We start from the raw sequence: 14093 nt of genomic DNA, 5'->3' as shown, positions 1-14093 counted from the left end.
CAGGGATAGCATTGTCTGGTACGGGCGGTACATCGACGACATACTCATTGTGTGGTCTGGAGGTGTGCCGTCCGTGCCAGACTTTGCCAAATACCTCAATTCTAACAATGTTAATCTCAGTTTCACTTTTAAAGTGGATGAGGTTGAAGTACCCTTTCTTGATTTACTCTTGAAGGGTTACCCGTTAGAAGGCAAAGTTGGCACTAGCCTATATAGAAAACCCTCAGCAGGAAATACAATTTTAAATGCATCGAGTAATCACCCTACACATACCATCAAGTCTATTCCGGCAGGAGAATTTACTAGACTCAAAAGGGCATGCACTGACCAAGGGGAGTTTCTCCAACAGGCCAATGCATTACGTCAGAGATTAGCCTCTCGTGACTATCCCAAATGGATGATAGACAGAGGTTTTGAAATTGCGAATAAGAAAGATCGTGACATTCTCTTATCTACTCAAAAAACATCTAGAGCCCGCTTTGAAAAGTCTAAAATAACTTTTTCCACCCAATTTAGTTTGGATTTTCCACAAATTGTTAACATTGTCAAAAAAAATGTACCCATTTTTATATCAGGATGATAAATTGGATGTCATCTTAAAAGACGGATGCAATTTTGTATCTAGAAAAGGACAGTCCTTGGGTGCTATACTTTCCCCAAGTCTTTACATCAACATACAGCCGAAAAAAACCTCCTGGCTCAACATTTTAGGTTTTTTCCGATGCGGTACGACAAGATGCAATATGTGCCATATGCCAAATGCAATGATCATTTTTTTCTTTTGATATAAAGGAGAAATTTCCCATTAAGTCTTTCATCAATTGTGATTCCACTTATATTGTTTACATCATAGAGTGCATATTTTGCAACATCATGTATGTAGGCTCTACGACACGCAAATTAAAAGTCAGAATTGCAGAACATTTACGAGACAGTACTAAAGATTTCCAAAAAAACATGTCAGGGGCGTCCAGACATTTTGTCAACATACACAAAGGAGATTTATCTTCTTTTCGTTTTTTTGGATTCGAAAAGGTACACTCTCCTTTAAGAGGAGGTGATAGGAGAAAATTATTACTACAGAGAGAAGTGTTCTGGATTTTTAAGTTGGGCACGAGAGCACCACAAGGTCTAAACTTCAGAACAGATTTATCATATTTTTATTAATGGGATATCTGTTTTTGTATTGATTTACAGAACGTTATTGATTTTGTATATACTTCTTCACATCGATCCATGGAATGACATCCAACTTTCCTTACCTATAAAGGGTCACAGACATTCAGATTCATACATGGATATTCTCTATTTCAAATGAATTTCCATTTATGGACCTAAGTTTGTCGTTCATATAGAGATAATATGGAGCAAATTCCCCTATGTTTATAAAGATTGTTTACAGAGATACAATATAGCAAACCGTCTTATGTTTACAGTACATGTTTACAGTGATTGTTTACGGAGATGTGGTCAATTTCTCTACGGTCACAAAGAATTTCATGTAAAATGGAGTTAATTCCCCTATGCTTACAGTGATTGTTCATAGAAATTTAATATAACAAACTTTCCTATGTCTTATAGTGAATGTTCACAGAGCATGTTTACGAAGATGTAGTCAATCCCTCTACGTTCACAAATAATACCCACAGGGAATGTTTATAGAGATTCTTAAATACCATTATGATTGGGAATGTTTATAGAGATTCTTAAATGCCATTATGATTGTAACTGCATACTTTTGTTCATAAAGTGAAGGTTTAGATTGTATGTTTATAGAGAATGTTCACGGACAGTTAGTCAATTTCTCCCTATTCACGAAGAACATTTCGTAATAATGGAGTAAATTTCCACATGTGTTAAAGAGATTGTTTATAGAAACACAATACAACAAACCTCTACATGTTTACAGTGAATGTTTGCAAAATGTTTACGGTTAGGTATGTTTACAGTCAAAAATGTTTACGGTGAGGTAGCTTTTTTCTCTTTTTAGAAAGTTTCCACGTTCACGAAGAATACTCATATTGAATGTTTATTGAAACTAAAAACATCATCATGATTTTAGTTGCATATTTTTGTTTTCAAATCTCACAACATTGAAAGTGTCTTATTGGCAGCTGTCATTCATGGTTCTATCGTTCATATCTCCTTTTCTAATGAGTTATCATTTATAGATTTAGGCCTATTGGCTATGTAGGGATGCAATGTAGTTAACATTCTCTGTAAACATGGAAAAAGTTTACAGTGATTCTGGAGTATCACCATGAATTGATTTGCACCTGTATCCAACATGTCTTTGTTCCCAGATCTAATAACTTCGACTTTTCTCAAATATCAGTTGTTATTTACAGATTTATTATCTAAGATTAATGTTTTCTTCTTGCCTTGAAATATTAAGATGTTTTGATTTGATGTGGATGTGTATAACACTGCAATACATGCGATCCATTCAGACAGCACCAGCTGTAACGTATTGTGATGCTTGGCTTGTACACACCCCTCATGTTTTTGATTGGTGGATTCTTCCTTTAAATTCTGAAACATTTTGTACATTTACATGCTATGACTAAGAGCTGTAATAGCTCGAAACGCGTCAGCTGTAATCTTATCCTGCCTATCATGTTTTAAACTTTGTCATCAATAAAGAAGAAAAAAAAGATTTTAAAAGGAAGTGCTGCGTTTACCTTGATTGAAATTGCATCTATTTTTTAATCTATCTACATACAGGTTATCTGCCGGTTGTATTATCTGTCTATTTTGGCCTGAAGAAGGTTTTTATAACCGAAACGCGTTACCTAGACTTTTATTTTTATCACTGTTTGTTGTTTTATATAATAAAATATTTTCAATACAGATTATTTCCAGCTATTTATCACTACAGGCAGTCCCCGGGTTACATACAAGATAGGGTCTGTAGGTTTGTTCTTAAGTTGAGTTTGTATGTAAGTCGGAACTGTATATTTTATCATTGTAATCCCAGCCAGAACTTTTTTGGTCTCTGTGACAATTGGATTTTAAAAATGTTGGGTTGTCATAAGAATCAATATTAACACTAAAGCTTCATTACAGACACATTTGATAACTGTTACAGCTGTTTATTGTAGCCTAGAACTAAAGTGCAATATATTACCAATATCCAGAGGTTCGTTTGTAACTATGGGTCGTATGTAAGTCGAGTGTTCTTAAGTAGGGGACCGCCTGTATTGTAGATACGATTTGGCCTATTAGCGCCCCACGATAGCTTCTTTCTCCTGTTTTTTCCGTTTTTTACTCCACTGCTACATGGAGGGGCGGGCTGGCTGCATGCTACATGCTGGGGCGGGCTGGCTGCATGCTACATGCTGGGGCGGGCTGGCTGCATGCTACATGCTGGGGCGGGCTGGCTGCATGCTACATGCTGGGGCGGGCTGGCTGCATGCTACATGCTGGGGCGGGCTGGCTGCATGCTACATGCTGGGGCGGGCTGGCTGCATGCTACATGCTGGGGCGGGCTGGCTGCATGCTACATGCTGGGGCGGGCTGGCTGCATGCTACATGCTGGGGCGGGCTGGCTGCATGCTACATGCTGGGGCGGGCTGGCTGCATGCTACATGCTGGGGCGGGCTGGCTGCATGCTACATGCTGGGGCGGGCTGGCTGGCTGGCAGTATACTACATGGGGGCTCGCTATACTGGGAAGCTGTGACCAATGCATTTCCCACCCTCGGCTTATACTCGAGTCAATAGGTTTTCCCAGTTTTTGGTTGTTAAAATTGGGGGTCTCTGCTTATATTCGGGTCAGATTATACTCGAGTGTATATACAAATGAGATTGAAACGAACCAAAATAGGGGGGAGGAAGGAGAAAAGGTTATAAGGTACTGATATTCTGTGATGGTGTTTTGGGACCTGCGCTTCTCCCTACATAGTATAGTACCATGTGGCTGGTTGGAAAGACTAATATATAACCTATTGATCTTCCACTAAATGGAAAATAAAATCCAACAAAAATAGCACAATTGAAGAACAAGGGATGAAAGTAAAAGGTTCTTTATTTAAATCAAAAAATAAAATAAAATAATGAATAACAAAAAACTGGTGAGAAAATGGTACAACCCCAAGGGGGACACAAGATAAAGCTGTACCCCAGGCAGCACGATCATCAAAATTGTTGAGAGTAAGGTAGAGGCATCTATAGCCTTACTGCGGTGTACATGGGGATTATGGACGTTAAATTTTGACAAAGTCAAGTGATCAGCAGACTTTATTGTAAGCCAGGATGCAGTCTGGCTTGGGGGCAGCGGTGGTGGTACCTCGAACAAAGGTTGGGTGCTGGAGTCCCAATGAATTGTGGTCAAAAAAAGGACATTAATCTTGTTCTTACACTTGACGAACATCACGGTTGCAGAATACATAGATGTGGCCACCTACCCACTGCTGGATAACGGTCACCACCAATATATTGAAAAATTTTATACCAGCGTTTCATTATGAAAATTCCTCCAGATTCAAATTCTTCCACATTCCTCCTCCATACAGTACTGCACGCTAAGGCGTGCAGTAATATATGCAAAAACCAGAGAGGTCTCTCTTGCTCCCTTGTTAGGCAGCCACTTTAGGAAGGTGAACATCCAGGTAACATCTAATGATGTTGGTCAAGAATAAGGACAAGAATATCCTTATTCTGACCACAATTCATTGGAACTCCAACACCCCCCCCCCCCCCCCACCACCACCACCACCACCCCTGTACGAGGGATAATTACCGCTGCCCCTAAGCCAGACTGCATCCTGGCTTACAATAAATACATGGGGGTGGGGTTGATTGTACATTGTAAAGATGCAGGTCATACTATATCATTCTCCATTTTCAAAAGGTGGCCAGTGTGTGGGCAGCGACACACTAAGCAGACACTTCATGATCCATCTAGTTCTGTGAGCTGACAATGTGGTTAGATTTATCAGTGTACAGGTTTTAATACACTTTCATTTACCTTCTGAACATTGTACTAGTATCTGACACAGAGAAAGAGAAATGAGAGATGAGATCAATGAGAAGCATATTACAAACAATGACACTCTCCAGCTCTTGCTACATGTCAGCTAAACACACTATCGGATCTGATGTGCCTGCCTCCCCCTCCCTGGATAAAGAACTTATCTGCTTGTAGCTTGTAGTTCTCCTGTTACATTGTAACAGCTGAAGATAGATTTACCTAATTAAACAGCTGTTACAAGTGTGTTTACAAAATGCTAATGATGATGTTAACCTATTCGTTAAAAATGTGTTAATGGTTGTGTTTTGTAAACGCAAGTGATAACAGCTGTTTAACCGGTTCGCGACCGTAACGGAAAATAGTGCCCAAAGTCGAAAATGGCACTTTTTTGCCATTTTGAAAAATCTAAAAAAATCTATAAAAAGTGATCAAAAGGTCGTACAGTCCTAAAAATGATATCATTGAACATATTATAAAATTTCGCAAAAAATGACAGCACCCACAGCTCCGTACACCATAGTATAAAAAAGTTATTAGCGCCAGAAGTTGGCAAAATCAAAAAAATTTATTTTTGTACAGGAGGTTTTAATTTTTATAATGTATGAAAACATTATAAAACCTATACAAATTTGGTATCCCCTTCATAGTATCATAGTATATAAGGCTGGAAGGAGACGCAAGTCCATCAAGTCCAACCTTTAAGAATTAAATAAATGTTTTATCCCCATAACCCGTGATATTTTTTTCTCTCCAGAAAGTCATCCAGGCCTCTCTTGAACATGTACATAGAGTCCGCCATAACAACCTCCTGCGGCAGAGAGTTCCATAGTCTCACTGCTCTTACAGTAAAGAACCTTTGTCTATGGTGATGGTAGAATCGCCTCTCCTCTAGGCGTAGAGGATGCCCCCTTGTCCTGGTCACAGGCCTAGGTATAAAAAGATCTTTGGAGAGATCCTTGTACTGTCCGTTCAGGTATTTGTACATTGTAATGAGGTCTCCCCTCAGTCGTCTTTTTTCTAAACTGAATAATCCCAAATTTTGTAATCTGTCGTCGTATTCTAGTCCCCCCATTCCCCTAATAATCCTGGTTGCTCTCCTCTGCACCCGTTCCAGCTCTACTATATCCTTTTTATACACTGGTGCCCAAAACTGTACACAATATTCCATGTGTGGTCTGACCAGGGATTTGTATAAGGGCAAAACTATGTCTTTATCATGAGAATCTATTCCTCTCTTGATACATCCCATTATTTTATTTGCTTTAGCAGCAGCCGCCTGGCTCTGGTCACTAAAATTAAGTTTACCATCCACCAATATGCCCAAGTCCATTTCAGCTTCAGTTTTACTAAGTAATTGACCATTTAGAACATAATTATACTTTTTGTTTCCATGGCCCAAGTGCATAACTTTACATTTATCTACATTAAACCTCATCAACCATTTCTCTGCCCATCCCTCAAGCTTCCACAAATCCCTCTGTAATGCTAAACTATCGACCTCAGTATTTATTACTTTACACAGCTTAGTATCATCTGCAAATATTGAAACTTGACTGTGTAAACCCACTACAAGGTCATTAATAAAAATATTAAAAAGAAGTGGCCCCAATACTGACCCCTGTGGCACTCCACTGGTAACATCAACCCAAACTGAGAATGTGCCATTAATGACCACCCTCTGTTTTCTATCACTAAGCCAATTACTTACCCAAATACACAGATTTTCTCCTATTCCCAGCAGTCTCATTTTATATACCAACCTTTTATGTGGCACAGTGTCAAATGCCTTTGAAAAGTCCAGATATACAACATCCACAGCGTCCCCCAGATCCAGTCTTGAACTTACCTCCTCGTAGAAACCAATCAGATTAGTCTGACAGGACCGATCTCTCATAAACCCATGCTGACGCTGGGTTATAAGGTTGTGCACAGTGAGATACTCCAGGATAGCATCTCTAATAAACCCCTCAAATATTTTCCCCACCACAGCAGTTAGACTTACAGGTCTGTAGTTTCCAGGATCGCTATTTGATCCTTTTTTGTATATTGGTACCACATTTGCTATGCACCATTCCTGTGGAACATAACCAGTCCTCAGTGAATCTTCAAATATTAAAAATAACGGTCTGTCTATCACCGTACATAATTCATGCAGAACCCGGGGGTGTATGCCATCTGGCCCAGGTGATTTATCTATCTTAGTGGTTGCGAGGCGGCGCCGTACCTCTTCCTGGGTTAAACTGTTGACATTCCAAAAAGAATTTACATTATTCCTCATTGTGTCTTCCACCAGGGGATTTTCCTGGGTAAAGACAGTTGAGAAGGCGACATTCAGTAGATTGGCCCTTTCCTCATCTCCTTCCACCATGACCCCCATGTTATTTCTAAGGGGACCCACACTCTCTGTTTTTTTAATTTCTTATCATTTATATACTTGAAAAATAATTTGGGATTATTTTTGCTCTCCCTGGCAATATTTCTCTCAGTCTCTATTTTTGCGTACCGACCCAAAGAATAAAGTAGACATGTCATTTGGGGCGCTCAGTGAAAGACGTAATATCCAAGCCCACAAGAAAATGGCGCAAATGCGTTTTTTCACCATTTTCATTGCATTTGGAATTTTTTTTCCCGCTTCCGAGTACATGGCATGGAATATTTAATACCATCATTATGAAGTGCAATTTGTTACGCAGAAAACAAGCCGTCACACAGCTCTCTACGTGTAAAAATAAAAAAGTTATAGATTTTTGAAGGTGGGGAGTGAAAAATGGACATGAAAAAACAGGAAAGGGCCCGGTCCTTAACCGGTTAAGTAGGCAAATATCTCTTCAGCTTTTAAATGCATTCCTCAAATGCGACGTGTGACTGCACCCTCAGAACTCCATCCTGGAATGCAGTGGGGAGGGGCCCCTGCAGAGAAAGAGAGAACAACTGTTTCAGACAGAAAAGCAAAATGGCTGCCTCCCCTGAAGGGTCGGAAACCAGGGGAAACCAGACAGATTGGAATTATATCTGTGAAATGCTGTATTATTGGTAATAGTGAATTAGAATTTTTTTTTTGTTTTGTTATCCTGAGTACATTTAAGAAACTTGTCTTTGTGGGAATACCCCTTTAATTTAAGAATATTTTCAAATCATTTGTACTTCTGTGCCATGCATTCTTTTCATTTACACCCAATGATACCAGGGTTTTCCTCTGAGCATGAAAGCCTCTTTTCATATGTATCTGAAGAGAAGTTCTATTTTTACTTAATTTTTTTTCTGTATTATGTTGTCTTTTTAGCGTGTGTACAGACAGCAGCCTAACAGCAACATTTGCTTTCTTGAGGATCGATCAAAAACACTCAGTGAGTGCAAAAGTAAGTAAATATTTTTATATTTGTTCAAAGTAATATGTTTGTTAGACATTTTTTATTAATATTTATTTTGCAATTAGCACATTTTAAAGAGAACCCGTCATGCAAAATAACCCCCCTAAACTAAATATATTTTCATAAACTGCCATTAGAGAGCATTGCCTCTATCCCTTTATTGTCCCTCTACATGCCTGTAAACCTAAGCAATGAGGTCCTAAAGCTGTATGCAAATGACCTGTGAAATGTCCAATGAAGCATTAGCATATTCAAGCTGTCCACTCTATTCATGAGTGGGAGGCACAGCCACACCCCCAGTGCTTGACTGACAGCCTGTATAATGATGTGAGGCTGTATAATGATGTACTTCCTGGTGCTGGCGGCCCCTGCAGCCTGTGTGTGCATGTGTGTGTGTTTAGGAGAGATACAGCAGCTCCAGGCAGCCATGTTACAGCAGAACATGTCAGATTCATGTGTAGCTGATGTCTGTGTCTCTCACCTGTATATTAGGAGGATGCAGCATGTCAGCAGATGCAGTACACACTAGCCATGCTTTACTATACATTACACACAGACCTGATCAGGGGGAGGAGAGGAGGGGTAACAGGGGTGACATCACTGCCTCTGACCATGTGACCAGCCTCATTTACATGATAAAAAATAGATGATTTTACAATGAATAATGTATGAAATAACTAGATAAAGGCTGGGATGGGATCCTTGTGAGCTGCTCCAACAGGTAGAGGTGACAGGACTAGTGGCAGAGACCTGATGACAGGTGTCCTTTAATCAATGGGTTAAAACGAGACAGCCTCTGCTCTTTGGAAGATTCGAGGCTGTCATAGCAACAGATCTCCGCTCCCCGATAACGTCATGGGGAGCGACGATCCCCGGCAAGATGGGCGCCGCCATCTTTTTGAAGCAGATGTCAGCTTTGCCGACGGCAATTGGCGGAATATGCAGTAAAGACTTACCAGCTATGGAGAGGGCTCAGCCCTGCCTCACACCTCCGCGCCCGCCACTCCCGTCCGCCTGTCTAACACCTCCGTGGCCCATCCGCCCGCCTCTCCCGTCCGCGGCCCGTCCGCCTGCCTCATCTTTCCGCTGCCCGCCGCCATGTAGAGTATGTACTTATTATATCCCAAGATGCATCTAAATATACATGTGTACATATATGTATATACACACATATGACTGTATATAAGTGTGTGTATACTGTATGAGTGTGGGTATATGCATGCTATATGAGTATATATTCTGTATATATGTGTGCATGCTGTATGAGTGTATGGCGGCACGCTGTATGTATTATAGGGTATACGGCGGCACGCTGTGTGTATTATAGGGTGTACGGCGGCGCGCTGTGTGCATTATAGGGTGTACGGCGGCGCGCTGTGTGCATTATAGGGTGTACGGCGGCGCGCTGTGTGCATTATAGGGTGTACGGCGGCGCGCTGTGTGCATTATAGGGTGTACGGCGGCGCGCTGTGTGCATTATAGGGTGTACGGCGGCGCGCTGTGTGCATTATAGGGTGTACGGCGGCGCGCTGTGTGCATTATAGGGTGTACGGCGGCGCGCTGTGTGCATTATAGGGTGTACGGCGGCGCGCTGTGTGCATTATAGGGTGTACGGCGGCGCGCTGTGTGCATTATAGGGTGTACGGCGGCGCGCTGTGTGCATTATAGGGTGTACGGCGGCGCGCTGTGTGCATTATAGGGTGTACGGCGGCGCGCTGTGTGCATTATAGGGTGTACGGCGGCGCGCTGTGTGCATTATAGGGTGTACGGCGGCGCGCTGTGTGCATTATAGGGTGTACGGCGGCGCGCTGTGTGCATTATAGGGTGTACGGCGGCGCGCTGTGTGCATTATAGGGTGTACGGCGGCGCGCTGTGTGCATTATAGGGTGTACGGCGGCACGATGTATTGATTTTGCTCTTTGTAGTAGCTCGCTGTGTGTGTTATATAGTACATGGTGGCACACTGTATTTTGCATTGCTTTATTTTCGAATTAAACCAATATGATTTGGGTCTGCTCCTGACACTCCTTGATTTATTACATATATGGAGTGGGCGGGGGGGGGGGGGGTGACTTTTTATAGCTCACCTCAGGCAGCAGAAAGGCTAGGTTCACCCCTGATTAGGGATGGATGGTTTAGGATGTTACTGGGAACTTCCAACAGATCTACCTCAATAGTTAGGTTCCTGATTATTAGCTTCTTTTAATAAATGCCCCATTCGGCACAATGTCGCCACAATCTGTCCCCCACACCACTTTTTTGGGGGAATGTGATCACTGTTATAGCAGTGTGTTTGCAGACACAAGTTGGGTGTTGGCATACTCAGGAGTAATTGGCTGTGGAGTATATCCATAACTTTAACCCCTCTGCGCCGTAGCTGTACTGCGCTGAGTCCCGCGCAGTACAGCTACTGCGCAGAGACTATGCCGGTTCAGTGCTGCACAGCAGCCGAACCGACATCGTTAGCCGCGGGATTTCAGCGGTAATCTACCGCTAACACCCGCGGTCGGAGTGGGCTCCGATCGCGGGCATTTAACATGCCTTCCGGGGGTCTTTACCCCACGATCGCCCCCGATCAGATGATTGCTTGTTCATATCCCATGGTGGATCAAGTAAAAAATGTAAAAAAAAAAAAAAAAAATGTTTTTCAATAAAAAATAACTTTATAAATCACTAAAAATGCCCATAAGCACCAAAACATATAAAGAGACATATAACGCTCAACAAAGTCTAAATCATAACACAAACCCCACATACCTTATATACTCGAGTATAAGCCTAGTTTTTCAGCACAAAAAATGTGCTGAAAAACCCAAACTCGGCTTATACTCGAGTCAAAAAAATAAATATATCTAAACTCACCTTTCCGGTGACCCCTGTATATCTTCTGTGCGATCTGTCTGGCAGCAGTGGCAGGCTATATACACTGGGGCGGGGTCTGACAGGCTATATACACTGGGGCGGGGTCTGACAGGCTATATACACTGGGGCGGGGTCTGGCAGGCTATATACACTGGGGCGGGGTCTGGCAGGCTATATACACTGGGGCGGGGTCTGGCAGGCTATATACACTGGGGCGGGGTCTGGCAGGCTATATACACTGGGGCGGGGTCTGGCAGGCTATATACACTGGGGCGGGGTCTGGCAGGCTATATACACTGGGGCGGGGTCTGGCAGGCTATATACACTGGGGCGGGGTCTGGCAGGCTATATACACTGGGGCAGGGGTTGGCTGGCTATATACACTGGGGCAGAGCCTGGCTGGCTATATACTGGGGAGAGTGTGACCAATGCATTTTCCACCCTCGGCTTATACTCAAGTCAATAGGTTTTCCCAGTATTTTGTGGTAAAATTAGGGGCCTCGGCTTATACGCGGGTCGGCTTCTACTCGAGTATATACGGTATATAGAATCCATGGAATAAAACTAAATAACTATTGAACCCATATGATGAACGCCGTAAAAAAAAAATTAAAAACCCGCCAAAAATTATGATTTTTACCTATTATATCCCACTAAAAATGCAATAAAAAGTGATCAACAAAACATATGTACTCCAGAATGATACTGTTGCAAAGAACAACATGTCCCGCAAAAAACAAGCCATCAACCAGCTCTGTATCCAAAAACGCAACATTGTTATGCCACTTGGAAGACGGCGATGCAAAAATGAAAGATTTTTCCCCACATTAGGGTTTTATTTGGCAAATTTAGTAAAACATAAGAAAAAAAATATTCATGTCTGGTATCACCGTAATCGTATCGACCCATAGAATAAAGATAACAGGATTATTAGTATATACGGTGAACACGGGGAAAAAAAAAAAAATCCAGTACAGAATTGATGCTTTTCTACTCATGACCTCAAAAAAAGTTCCTAAATTTTCAACAATAGGTGATACCAACCCTGGAAAAAGCATCTCATCGCGCAAAAAAAATGCCGTCACATGGTCCAAATAACGGAAAAGCAAAAATTTTATAGCCTTCAAAAGGGGGCAACGAGAAAACTAAAATCCTGGCAGCTGCAGGGTGCTCCTTCCCTTCTGCGCCTCGCTGTGCCCCCATAACACAAGTAACGGCCACATGTGGGGGGTCTCTGTACTCAGGAGAAATTATAGAACAAATTGTATGGTGGACTATATCTTTTTATCTTTTGGAAATGTGTAAATTTTAGGGATAAATGAACGTATAACCGACAACATTTGACCATTCTAAATTTCACCGCCATTTTGATTCAATTACTATGAAGATCTCAAGGGGTTAACAATCTTTGTAAATGCTGTTTCTGTTTGAGGGGTGCAGATTTGAAAATGGGTTGGTTATATAGGGGGTTTTGATGCTAAATATGTAAAATTTAATTTCAAACACTATTTATCCCCAAAATAGTCAATTCTGAAAATACGGGAAATCGCTATTCGATTTGTAGGCCGCGTGACGTCAAAATAAATTATCCAAACATTTCAAAAATTATGAAAATGTAAAGTAGACAAATGGGAAATGTTATTCGGCAAGTTATTTAGGTGGTAAATCAATCTGCCTGAAAACGCGGTGATTTTGAATTTCGAAAATGGTACATTTTTCTAAAAATTCATCTTTTTTTTTTTTTCTTTTTTTTTTGTAAATAAACGCAAAACTTGTCAGCCAAAATTTACCACTAAAATGAAGTACAACATGTGGGGAAAAAACAATCTCAGAATCGCTTTGATAAGTAATAGTGTTCAAAAGTTATAACCATATAAAGCGACGCATGTCAGAATCCAGAAAATGGGACTGAGCCTTAAGCTGTAAAATGGCTGTGTCCTTAAGGGGTTAAAGAACAGATGCCCAACTATAGACAGTGCTGTTTCTATATGTTTGCAAGGAAAAAAAGTTAGGTTGATAGAAGGCTGCCTTACAAGGTTGCCAGGGGCGTGGTTTTCCATTGTCTTATTTCCCTGACCTAGGCCCTGGCCTGACCAGTGCCCTAAACTGTGCTTGAGAAATAAAAACACATTGAATCAATCATTGCAGCCCCCACAGCAGGCTGTGGATAAATCATGGCGCCCCCCACAGCATGCTGTGGATAAACCGTGGCAGCCCCCACAGCAAGCTGTGGATAAAAAAGAAGAGAATTCCTTGAGGGGTGACTGCTCCTCCAAGGCAGTGATATTTCCTGGGGTGGGTGGGGAGGCAATTTCTGAGGTAGTGTGCACTGTTCTACCAGGTGTGGACCTTGCTACAACAGGCCTGTAACATATTGCCTTAAGCTTGTTCAAGTAAACGTTTGCCTTCCAGTTTAGCTCCCCCATTTTATGAGACCTGCTCTAGTGCTTTACATATGGTGTGTTTGTCTGAGACAGAAGAGGACCTATGGGGGACGTCGGAAAGATGAGTACAGTGTTATTTTTTTTCCTACTACAGGGGCTGGGCAGGCTGTATGCTACAGGGGTTGGGCAGGCTGTATGCTACAGGGGCTGGCAGACTATATACTGGGAGGCTGTAACCAATGCATTTCCCACCCTCGGCTTATACTCGAGTCAATAGGTTTTCCCAGTTTTTTGTGTTGAAATTAGGGGTCTCGGCTTATACTCGGGTCGGCTTATATACAGTAACTCTTCTTTGATATTTAACTTCCTTTCTTACATCCTACTAACAGTTTGAATATATTTTGCCGTTGGCTCCTAGTCTGGAAATCTGATGCTAACCTAGTGCCTCGGCAAATTCAGGAGAGTTGCCTCTGTCTCTTGTGTAAAAGTTGCTGCAGTCTGTGGC

At 41.8% G+C, this 14093-nt stretch overlaps 1 protein-coding gene across 3 annotated transcripts in view; it reads left to right on the top strand.

The window, feature by feature from the left end:
* Positions 1-14093, top strand: part of ASNSD1 (asparagine synthetase domain containing 1) — an 86733-nt gene that overhangs the window by 37645 nt on the left and 34995 nt on the right. For all 3 annotated transcript variants that reach the window (XM_072120954.1, XM_072120953.1, XM_072120952.1), the window contains one exon: positions 8255-8330. The gene's annotated coding sequence lies outside the window, so the exon portion shown is untranslated. The remainder of the gene's footprint in view (positions 1-8254; positions 8331-14093) is intronic.

Source organism: Engystomops pustulosus, chromosome 8 (assembly GCF_040894005.1).
Source record: "Engystomops pustulosus chromosome 8, aEngPut4.maternal, whole genome shotgun sequence".
NCBI lineage: Eukaryota > Metazoa > Chordata > Amphibia > Anura > Leptodactylidae > Engystomops > Engystomops pustulosus.
The sequence above is the reverse complement of the archived record's forward strand: the minus strand, read 5'-3'. Positions and strand labels throughout refer to the sequence as shown.